Source organism: Diadema antillarum, unplaced genomic scaffold (assembly GCF_040938485.1).
Source record: "Diadema antillarum isolate AM-2024a unplaced genomic scaffold, OU_Dant_1.0 scf00000017, whole genome shotgun sequence".
Classification (NCBI taxonomy): domain Eukaryota; kingdom Metazoa; phylum Echinodermata; class Echinoidea; order Diadematoida; family Diadematidae; genus Diadema; species Diadema antillarum.
The window spans coordinates 4,822,632-4,834,878 of NW_027270906.1; the positions used below are offsets into that span (position 1 = coordinate 4,822,632).

The 12,247-nt window shown below is 37.6% G+C and overlaps 1 protein-coding gene across 1 annotated transcript in view; it reads left to right on the forward strand.

The window, feature by feature from the left end:
• Nucleotides 1–8,070: 8,070 nt before the first annotated feature.
• The window catches only part of LOC139727372 (TBC1 domain family member 16-like), a 46,702-nt gene continuing 42,525 nt past the window's right edge, over nucleotides 8,071–12,247 (forward strand). The window contains exon 1 of the mRNA XM_071638335.1: nucleotides 8,071–8,151. The gene's annotated coding sequence lies outside the window, so the exon portion shown is untranslated. The remainder of the gene's footprint in view (nucleotides 8,152–12,247) is intronic.

Sequence of the window (12,247 nt, forward strand, 5' to 3'; positions counted from 1 at the left end):
ATTTAATGGTTTTCACTTTTTTTGCTCTAAAAGTAAACTTTCTGCTCATAGTTTGAGGTAGATTACACAATTACACATAACAGTTTGTAAGCTTTACCTTATTCAAATTTCCTTCAGCCTCAGAAAATTTGATTCGCATGATTGACAGAATGGTAGTCAAACCAACGAGCATTTTCGAATGGTCGAATTGAGAAAATCACTTGCAAGAAGCAAAAGATTCACGAAAGTGATAACATGGGAGAGCTGCAAGCTGGTTTTATTGTTGTTAGTGCACTTGTTGCTAAGTGCGCATCATGTGCGCGCCGATGACGACATAATCAGAGCTACTCCTCTGCGCTACTCCTCTGCGCGTAAAAAAAAAAAAAAAAAAAAAAACACACACACACACACAAATGTCACAGGCGTTCACTCGTGCGCAGATGGAAATCATGACATCACAATGCCAATATACGGGCAGTATGTAGTCACTCAGCATATCAAATGATATTTCACAAAGCAATTTCAAATACGCAACTGAATTCCCACCAAGAAATCTATATGAAGTTGCAATAGATAGCCACTTGAAGTACTTGTCATTGCACACGTGCGACCATAATTACAGGGTTGAAGAAAGTGACTTAAAACTCACCAACAGAAGACGTCCTGGTTTGGATTTCAAATCATATCAACAAGAACTTTAGGGCCTACTTTTTTTTCCCATTCAGGATCAACTTCAGATTACACATTTGAAAGGATTGATATAAGAGTACATTTGAATGATTTAAAGGAAAAGTGAAGAATATTCAATATAGAGTATATTAAGCAAGAAATACTTTTCATTGTTGTTATTTCCTTTTATATTCCACATACTAACAATGTTGCAATAGGATTGGTCCAGAGCTGATCACGTGATGAAGCGTAGTTTTGCCCATCACATCACATGAGAAGAAAAGTTCGTTATACTCTATGTTGATAGTCCCTTTTGTTTCGCTGATCTCCACACAGTCCACACAGTCCTAACGCAAGATGAGTACGCGCGAAATAAAAGTGCGTTGCACTGTGGACTATCATATGACCTAGGTCACTTGATAGTACACAGTGCAACGCACTTTCACTTCAGTGCCGCGCGGTGCGCGCAGCAAATTCATTGTTTTGTCATCTACGCGCACACGTAGCCTAAGCCCTAAGGAAACCTAAAGACAGCTAAAACGGTTTCAGATGTGGAATAAAATGGGAATTTCTAGGACCCTAGATGTGGAATATAAAGCAAATAATCAACTTTTAGTTTCAGGCAATGAGACAAACTATCACTTCCTCGGCGATCTGAATGTGTACGCTATCTTTCCTCAGCTGCGCTTCGGAAAGATAGCTACATCCAGATCGCCTCGGAAGTGATAGTTTGTCCCATCACCTTCACCAACGTTGATTATTTACTTACTATCGCGTGTGCTGCCTCAACACTGCCAGGCCATGAATCACAGTGAAGAGGTGAGCAGCCGATTGTCAATGTCTTGCACGCTCTCTCTCTCACTCTCTCCCTCACTATCTGTCTCTGTCTGTCTGTGTGTCTGTTTCTCTCTCTCTCTCTTGGTGTGCTAAACGTCACGTATTTTAATGTCACTGTCAGCATAAGGAACTAACTTTATAATACACCCTTTTTTAGTGAATAGTACTTAGTATGCCTGAGTGTATGGAATGGTAGACACTCCCTATACTCCGGACCTGCAATAAATTATCTGTACAGGGATCGAAGCGTAACTTGTCCTACCTACGCTTTTGGCTTTGAATGGACGATGAGTGTGACAATTTTGATTGTTATTTCCCTCTTTGCCTTTCCCGAGAGCTGGGTTTAGGCAAATTAAATATATTGGGAATTTGTGAAGGCAGACAATGATGGTTTAATTTGATAATGATAGTGATAGTGATAGTGATAGTGATTCATTTCATTTCATTTATTTATTTCAGCACGGCACATGATTCATCCAACACGGCTGTTCTTTCTCATGTCCGTGCACTGATGAGGTGAAAATGACATAAAAGTCTTGATAAATGTTGATCTATAGTGACAGTTTACTGTGATAGTAACAGTGACAGTGACAGTGATAGCGATAGCGATATAGCGATAGTGATATAGTGGTATATAGTGATACAGTGATAACGATAGTGATAGTGATAGTGATAGTGATAGTGATAGTGATAGTGATAGTGATAGTGATAATGATAGTGATAATGATAGTGATAGTGATAATGATAGTGATAGTGATAGTGATAGTGATGATGATGGTGATGGTGATGGTGATAGTGATAGTAATAGTGATGTTGTGATCGTGATAATGAAAGCCCAGTGAGTCTCACTGAGCAATGTTGCTTGTTATCTTGACGTCTCCTCTATAGTATGAGGCAAAACACTTTGTCACTCGGATAGGACATTAAAAAGAGGTCCAGTATGTGGGAGTGTCACAACCCAAACACGAAGTCAAAGACTCTACTTCATTATTCGTTGATCACACAGAGCAGAGTTCACATTAACTAGGTGAAGTGGTCGGCACAATTTAAAGAGTACTGGTCCCCAAAGAATATAAAGTGAACTTTGACATTAGTGCAGCTGAAGTAATTTGATTACCCAGCCGTGTTGACTTGTGCCAAAAGAAAAATGAAAACAAACAAAACACCGTGAACGAGAAAGCCATGCATGGACTCAACTGAATATTGTCCGAATGAAATTGGCAATGTAATAAACAGATTGCCTTTTACACGCAGGGAGGGTCGCCTGGAAATCACCGATGGATTCCATCTCCCTGACAGCAGCATCGTCTTGATAAAATGGCCCAACAGGTTCAGCGATCGGATCAAGATGTGAACTTAGCGTGATTTGCATAACGGGGAATCTTTTGAATTAAGGCTGTATTACATTTTGACCTAATACTAAAATATTGCTGACACGCAACCATATTGCGCACCTGATTAGTCCACCAACTTTGAGACTACTCGATAAAACGTACTCAATTCGGGGGAAAATCCCGACAATCGTGGAAATGGGGATGTTCTTGTATTTTTTCCCCAAAATTCTTTCAAATTTCACTGAGACCTCCAACCCCCCCCCCCCCCACACACACAACACACAAACATTCAGTGGGAAGAACCTTGGGAAGTCATCCCTTACACATCATTACACGGGCAGATACACACACACTTTCACCCGTATTTACGGACGCACACACACATACAATCACACGCAGTCATGTACACACACACACACACACACATACACACCGTCGTAAGCACAGGATTACGCTACTTTAGTGTAATAAATTCCCATTCTATACAGTTCCATTGGACACATCACTTTTACATACGAGAAGAAATGTGCAAAGTTACTTCTGTTTATATTTTATGTTTTTTATGGATCTAAAAATAATAAGAAAACTTCTCTGTATCACATCCACAGCTCAAAAAAGCACGAAGATGAAAAGGTGTGTGTTTTTTATGTATTTATTCATCCCAAATTCTTTCTGAGGTGGTGCTTTGCTAAATTTCTCTTCCGCAGGCGCCTTTACACCTGTCGTCTCCACTTTCCCCTCCACGAGTTCCAGAGAGCGATCTGTCTTAACTCGGTTTCTTTTTCGTATCGAGGCTTCTTCATTCGCTTCTGTAAAGAAATAATGAAAGACAAATAAACAATGAACAAAATTGGATACTAAACACCAAATGCGTGCTGAAAATACTTTGAGGGCTATTATGTGTATTCATTATTAAATGCTTAAATATAATCGGGAGCATAACGGAAGGAACATAATGGAGATATAATGTCATTACAGGCAGCTGATTTGCAATATGAAAATGAAAGTAAAAATTTACCTTTCTTTGAAAGCAATTAAGGGTTGATATTCTAGAAAATGATCATGACTTCATTTGTAACTGAATTTTCATCACATAATGAATTCACGAGGCTTTTAGAATTTCAAGTTGAGATTCAATTGCACTTTTGGAGTGTTAATTGTTAGTAGGCCTACATTGGTTTATTCACCTTACGAGGAAGCCGTTTGGGGAAATCATGGATCACTGGACGAGATGGAGTGATGAAATATCGTCCTTCTCTTTGACCCGGTGCGTTTTTGACTAAAGCTCGTAACAGGCTGACTCGTCCCCGAACTTGTACTCGGCAATGTTCGTGAACAGGTTTTGAGCGTAGAGGGATATTACCCACCTGGGAAAGGAAATTCACAGGGAAATAAGTTACTATAAACTTAAATACTGCGAATTCATTATTCAATCTACATCGTTTAATATTGATTGATGTTATTTCTGCATTTCTTTTTCATACATACATATAACACTAAGTCAAAGTTACCGAGTATATTGTTTGGACCTAACATTGGAATCAGGCAAGTGATTAACTGAAATGTATAATCCATTATTTACAAAACGACCAAACATTCACGCCATACCAACAACCAACGAAAATTATGAAAATGGAGGTAAAGCATTCACATTCTAACAGCGATGAAATAGACACTAGATACCTTAAAGGCACGCCCATCACTCTCGACCCAGCTTCGGGTTTTCACCTTCTCCTCAGTGAGGATATCGTCATGACGACCACCGATGTTCAACAGATTTTCGATGTCTGCTGGCACTGTGTACCTCGGCTGTCTGACCATTTTACTATTGAATCGAGGTTTCTGAAACAAGAAGTATACCGGATTACACATTTAGAAGGAAAATCATGAGGCTGTCCAGAGTTTATCCCTGAATATAGCATTAAATATAACAAACATATAGGTCTAGTTGAATATTAATGCATCGTTGGTCACATGCATCATCACACGATGAATTACACTACAACTAGTGTTCATCGTAATCTTTCAAGTCATACTGCAATATCAAAATATGAAGCTAAAAACTTGTAAACCATAGTGAATTTGGAAGTCCACAACCAACTGGCCAGCAGAGATATATCTATCATAAGTTTTACAAATTAAGCAAAGAGTAAAGAAAAAGAACGGATAAAGTGTCCAAAAGGAATATGTTCTACATTTCTTTCATACTGCAATGTGACATTGCTTATCATTGCATTTGGATGAAGTGTTCACCTTTTCTATCTCATTCGTAATCCAGGAGCAGACCGTCGACGTGGATTGAGATTTGCTGGAGACAAGAAAATCTTCATTTCCCATCATTATTTCTTCATCGAGAGCATCCTCCCAAACGTCCTCCTCCTCCTCCTCCTCTTCATCGATCTCCTGCATCGCATCCTCCCACAACTCTTCAGCGGAATCGTCTTCATTAACCCGCTGCTCATCCGACTTTGCAGAGTGGTCTACGGCTCTGACTCTCTGCACATCAGAGTGTTTGGTGGCAGCAACACTCTGTTAAAAAGTAATCACAAAGCTGATGTAAACAATGAATAAGAAGGTGCGACCAATCACGAAAACCTTTCAGAAAGTGACATAGTCTTGTATTATGAAATATGAATACGGCCAGGATCTTGGTTATGTTGTTTTATAAATTGCGGAAACGATTTAACTCACTACAGAACTATATACAATATCACCTTTGCATATTTACCTTGTTCAAATTTTCTTCAGCCTCAGAAAATTTGATTCGCATGATTGACAGAATGGTAGTCAAACCAACGAGCATTTTCGAATGGTCGAATCGAGATAATCACTTGCAAGAAGCAAAAGATTTCACGAAAGTGATGGGAGGGGAGAGCCGCAAGCTGGTTTTATTGTAGTAACTGCACTTGTTGCTAAGTGCGCATATTTGTATGCGCGCTGATGACGACATAATCATAAGCCACTGCTCTGCGCGCAACAAATTACAAAAACGTCACAGACGTTCGTGCGCAGATAGAAATTATGATAATCCAGTGCCTATACGGACAATGGACGAAACTATAGATTGGTTTAGATCAACGTTCAGCAGACGTCCAAGTTTCGATTATTTCGACAAGAACTTCACTTTTTTTCAGGAGCAGTTTTTGCATACACATTTGAAAGAATGGATATCGAGTCCATTTGAATGACGGCAACAACGAATTAGGCGCATCCGAATTTAAAAGAAAAGTGAAGAATATTCGATTTCATTTTTACTATAGATATATAGAACTGATCAAGAAATACTATTCATAGTCGTTCTCTTTCTATTGCGTGTGTTGCCTCAACAGTGCCAGGTCAGGAATCATAGTGATGAGATAGCAGTCGATTGTCGATGTCTTGCACGCTCCCCCCCCCCCACATCTGTCTCTGTCTCTCTGTCTCTCTGTCTGTCTCTCTCTCTCTCTTGGTATATGCTATAAACGTCACATTTTGATGGAATGTCAGTGTCAGCATAAGGAACTAATTTTACATGTACCCCTTTTTAGTGAATAGTACTTTGTATGGGATGGTAGACACTCCCTATTTATTATACTCTTGCAATAAATTACCTGTACGGGGATCGAAACCCGACTTGCCATATCTACGCTTTTGGCTCTGGATACACGATGAGTATGACCATGTAATTTTCCTCTTTCCCTTTCCCGAGAGCAGGGTTTCCGCTAATGAAATATATTGGGAATTGGTGAAGTCAGACAATGATAGTTTACTTTGATAGTGAAAGTGATAGCGATTCATTTCATTTATTCATTCCAGAACGGCACATGATTCAGCCAGCACGGCTGTTCTTTCTTCATGTCCGTGCATCATGAGCGGCGATAGGATACTCTTTTTGAGTGTGACGAAATGAAGATCTGAAAAAAGACAGGAATGCATTATAAATATTTAGGCATAGCATGAAACATTATATTACAACAACCTAACTTAACACAAAAAAAGGAAAACAGTTAATTGAGTAGAATATGATCTGTCGTTAGGTCTATATGTTTCATATCCTTGGGGTCATTCATTTCATGAAAGAACTTTTTAAAAGTAAACGTCGTTAAAGAACTTCCTTGATTGCTATGCTTAAGTGTTATCAATTAGTAACAGTTCATGTCATGCCCGAAATGATAATGATGATAATGATAATAATAATGATCATAATAATAATGATAATAATAGAGAGACTCTCATAAAGCGCTCATTCTACCTGAAAAGATACTCATGGCGCTATAGAACAGAGTATAATGTATCACGTTACAACAGTATATCACAGAACAATAAACAAACAATATACGTACATATATACATACAGGTAATCAATTGTCAATTTAGATTAAAAAGGTAGATCTTGAGGTTCTTTTTAAAACCATCAATATAAGATGCTTGTCGAAGAGATTTTGGCAGGCTATTCCAAAGTTTAGGGCCCATGTATGAAAAAGTACGATCCCCCAATTATGCTTGTATAGGCCTACTCAATACTAGTATTGAGTAGGCCTACTCATTATTTCCTTTCTTTCCAACATGATATTATGGACCTGAAACAGGGCTGTAAAGCCTGCATTCAATATCTTCCATTTATAGGTATATATGAGAAGAGCACGTGTGTAAAACGCCTCACCCATATGAACAGAATCCACACGATCAATGGTTTATGAAACCTGGGATAAATTTGATCACTTTTTACATCCTCATCCATCTGACCATAATATGCAAATCTATTCAATTCAATCAAATTCAATTTATTTATTTCACGAAACATTCACATACCCTTATCACACAAACAAACCCCCTCGTGGGGACATGTACATAAAGAATTGTTCTGTACAGTATAATTACAGAATTTAATTGTATGTATCCACTTCTTTTATTATCTAATCTACGTATGTGAGTTTACTATACTTTTTATGTGCACATGAACTCATTTAATCTCATAATCCTTCATCATTTTGTTATCGTTATTGTTGTTGTTGTCGTTTTTGCTCTGCATTACAGGACTGTTACCGTAAAGGGTGGGTATTATTATTATTCTTATCAGTACCAAAGAGATTGACTATCTTTTATGAGTACACAGCCAGGGTGACTGAAATGAGTGAAGTGCATGCTAGGCAAAGAGATTTTTCTGCTGCCCACCACTGGGGAAAATCTCCGAAAATCTCTTTGATGCTAGGCGCTCGCTGCCAATATGCCAGGCGCCACCATCGGTTGGATTGTTGACCGTGAGAAAATACCAGCAGCACACTTGTTTTGTGGTCAGTACGATTGCGAGCTAAATTTTTGGCACGGAAACTCGACCAGCGTCACTTTCGTGGTAAGTATATTATTTTTTCATTAAACATATTGAATTTGTACATTGATTGGTTTGTGCTTTTCAATACAAAGAAACACAAGGAAGAAGAAGGAGAGAAGAAACGGACAGATACCTTCACCCCACTGCACTGCCACTGTTGATTCACAGTGCAGTCCCACGCATTATTGAACTCCGATCCGCGCCATCCGGCTCCTAACATTCGCACAACAACAAACTTCGGCGGCCGCACCCCAGCGCCAGCCCGACAGCCGACTCTCCTAGTTTATAGGGCCTAGAACCCTGGGGCGCTCCACTGCACTGATCTACACCGTGGGAGCGCCCTGAATAAATCGTGGGCAATTGGAGCTGAAACAGTTGACCATATTTTACCATTCTGTGACAAAAAATAAACAAAAAAAAAACACCCACTATAGTATAAATATCAAGCATTATCGTGTGTTGCCACAATATCCTGGCCGGGCCCATGGCCACGGATTGCTAAATTTAGTGGGCAATAGGGGTCTACCTAGTCTAGTGACCAGTGTTTGTAAACTTTAATATGCCTTCTTTGTTTTAGTGAAACTTGTCCAAGTTTACCACCAGGTATATCATTCAATTCAAATTTACATCATTCAGTTAAACTAAGGCGGTCAAAAATGTCATGTCAGATTGAAATTGAAAGCACCAATATGTTATTTGAGTACATGTAACTCAAATTTACTGAGCAAAAAATGTCATATACAGACACAGCATGAATATTACAGCAAATGGTACACCAATATGGACAAAATTGGGTTAGACCTGCGTAGACCAGTGTAGAATAGGACTGACAACATGGCTATATTAATTTACTGCCTTACATTGGCCGTGGCTATGGGGTTCATCTTTCTTGACCTTCCTCTGATATTTTAGGTGCATTTTTAGGCACATTTGTGGGAGTTGGACATGCCATGATAATGAAATACATGTCCGTCAAAGCGTCATTGTAGACATTTTTTTTTTTTTTTTAAATTGCAAAGCAGTACGGTACTCATTTCCAGAAGAAAATACTATTTCTATCAAATATTATTCATGGTCACTTTTAAATTTCATTGATATACATGCCAAGATACTACCTGGTTTGTATTTTGAATAGTTGAACAATTGAAAAAAAAAAATCATAAAGGCGAAGAAAATACATGGAAAAGAAAATAATGTGATGTAAGTATTGGAGATAACAAAAAGAAAGGTTGCCAAAATATGTACCAATTTATATTGTTATTTACAGTTTGAAAAGAGTGTCTATTACACAAAATAGATGTTATAGAAATTTCATGGGTAGCCCCCAGCTGTTGGAACCCAAGTAATTAAAGGATTTAGATAAATAAAAGTGAGAAGTGTTGCAATAACAGTATAATTTGATACCACATTTTCTTTTTTTATTGTTCTGTCATTTTTGATAGAAATGGTATTAATATAAACATGAATTACAAGTATAAGGACTTACTGTCATAAGTCAGTTGCAAGAGTTAAGGATTTGCACCATTTTGAGATTCCAGGTCAAGTGGGTGCTTTCAGTAATAATCAGTCACATCACTGAAAGAGTCTCTTGCATTATAAAGTTTCTTCATGTGGACTCTCATCATCATTTAATATATTTTTTAGTCTTCATTAGCAGGGAAATATGCTATTAATCACTTTAAATTTCACAGTAAATCTTCCTACATGCAAAAATATGATCTGAAAAGTAGTTTGTAAATTTTTTAGTAATTAATATTGGAGGGTAGACACTACACTTAATGGGGCATCAATGTCTTGCTGTCATTTGCAGGCACAAAGTAATTTTATGCGGTTTTGTTAAAAAACAAACAAACAAACAAACAGCCATGGGTGCAAATAATTGAGCAATATAATACTGAACTTTAAGTTTCAAAATTCTGAAATGACTTCTTTGTCTAAATGTTTAACTTACCAGGAAGTGTGGTTCAGGTCGTACGGGTACATACATCCAGTGGGACCTGTTTCATAAAGCTGTTCGTACAGTTACATTACATCCATGTAAATAATCATCTTATTTATAATCAATAATCATCTTATTTGGCCATCTTATGTAAATAAAGATATCTGGATCGTATACGGTATACAAAGAAAAAAAATGAAATTAATTGATTAGATTTCAGTATGCATCAAATGTAAAATAAAATTAATTGGTCAGATTTTCATAACACCAAGTATATCTGTTGGTTATCATGGCATCTACAGAACTATATGATCACATCTTGGAAAGTGAATCAAAGAAGGTTAAGATCAGAACCACGGTTAAAGTTTGATATTTTTTAAGTAATGTACAATCATTGCGCCAAACTTGGCATGTTCCTTTGATGAAATGGTTTGTCTCAGCATGTTTCTCAGGTAGAAAGCATGTCAACATAGAATGCTAAACCTACATGTATATTTCTTTTTCAGTAACCCAGACTATCTTATGAAAGGGTAGTTTTCAAACATACTGATTCGATGTAGAAAACATGAATTTGATTATATTCTTTTTGTTTTGCAGGTCAAGGATATGAAAGTTGACTCAATTATAATAGAATAAGATACATAACATGATGTATCTAGGCATTGTCAGTCAATTTTCTGATTTGGATTTTTCAATGCTGCAGCATTATTATTCTAACTAATTGACAACTTGCCCTTCATCAACGTATATAAACACCGAATAAAAAGTGTTTCAGTGGTAGACATAAAATATAGTGGGAATATTCAAGTGGGACTAGAACCCATTCCAGTTCTTGATTGCTAGACAGGTGCCATATCAACTACATACCACAGAGCTTCCACTTGATAGCCAGTTTTGGTTTTAATCCCATAGCATGTTCTGCATATAATGTGGATTTATAATTCTTGCTTCAAGTCATTTTTTGTGTCAACTGATTGACAAATTGCTATTCAACACTGGCTCTCAGATGGAAACTTGGTATCAAATCTAGTGAGTGTGATGCCTGTCTGTCAATCAGGAGGCCATGGGTTCAATTCCCATCCAAGTATGTAAGGCTGTCCATAATTTGTCCTTTTTCATCATTATTGCTTTTTGCTCGAAGACTGAACATTCAGTACTTATTTACGTCGATGAAGGGCAATTTGTCAATAAGTTGCAATAAATACAACTGGAAGCAAGCATTATTATCATTAATTATTTGTTTGTTTGTACATTACATCTGTCTCTTTCCTGAACATTACAAAAAAAAAGAATGTTCTACATGTTAGTGCGCAGCCTATGCATGCCTTTTTATTTTCAAATCTCCTGTTGTCCACTGAATTCTTGTCCAGAAATTCAGTCAGTAGTGAGCACATGTAGTTTGTGTTTGAACAGATTGCCCCATTTAAATATCTCATGGCCCTATCCCAAGGACTGTCCAGTTTTGTGTTTATCAGTACTGCAAACACCATGTACTTCGCGAGTCTAAATTTTTGCGAATCGGGACTTCCGACAATTTCGCGAGTGGTTAAATTCACCATCGTGGAGTCCTGTACTGAATGGAGAAATGTAAACGCATACATCACATTCATAATGGCATTAGAGTCAATATTTTCGTGTGTTTTTAATTTCGTGAATAGCAGCTGACTCGCGAAATTCGCGAAAATAAAAACCTTGCAAAATTCATGAAAATAAAAACCTCACGAAATAATCGGCGTGTACAGTATTTGCTCTGTAACGAGCAACCCAAGATGTGTTTCAGATGAATTGATGTTCACAGCCATTACAAATGTGTGTATTGTGCACAATGACAAATTATGTTTCCTTTTGTTGCAAGAGGCATTTTCTGTTTTTAATTTGTATGGCAAATTTTCAGTACCCCCTTTAATAAAGCATGTGATTGCCTTGTCAAAGATGGAAGGAATGAATTGCACACCTTGTTTGCACACCAATATTGAAGACATAGGGTAAAGCCAAACTGTAACATTGTTGCTGTACAAGAGATAAAGTGTGTAAGTTTTGGGGGATTTTTTTTTTCTCAGTGGCTTTCAGTTAGATCTCAGTTGTGATGTATACACAGCAGTGTACCCTCTATTCAAAATCAGTCTGATGGAAGGTACATGTACCATCATTCAAAGCTAATATGTCAAATATTGCTCT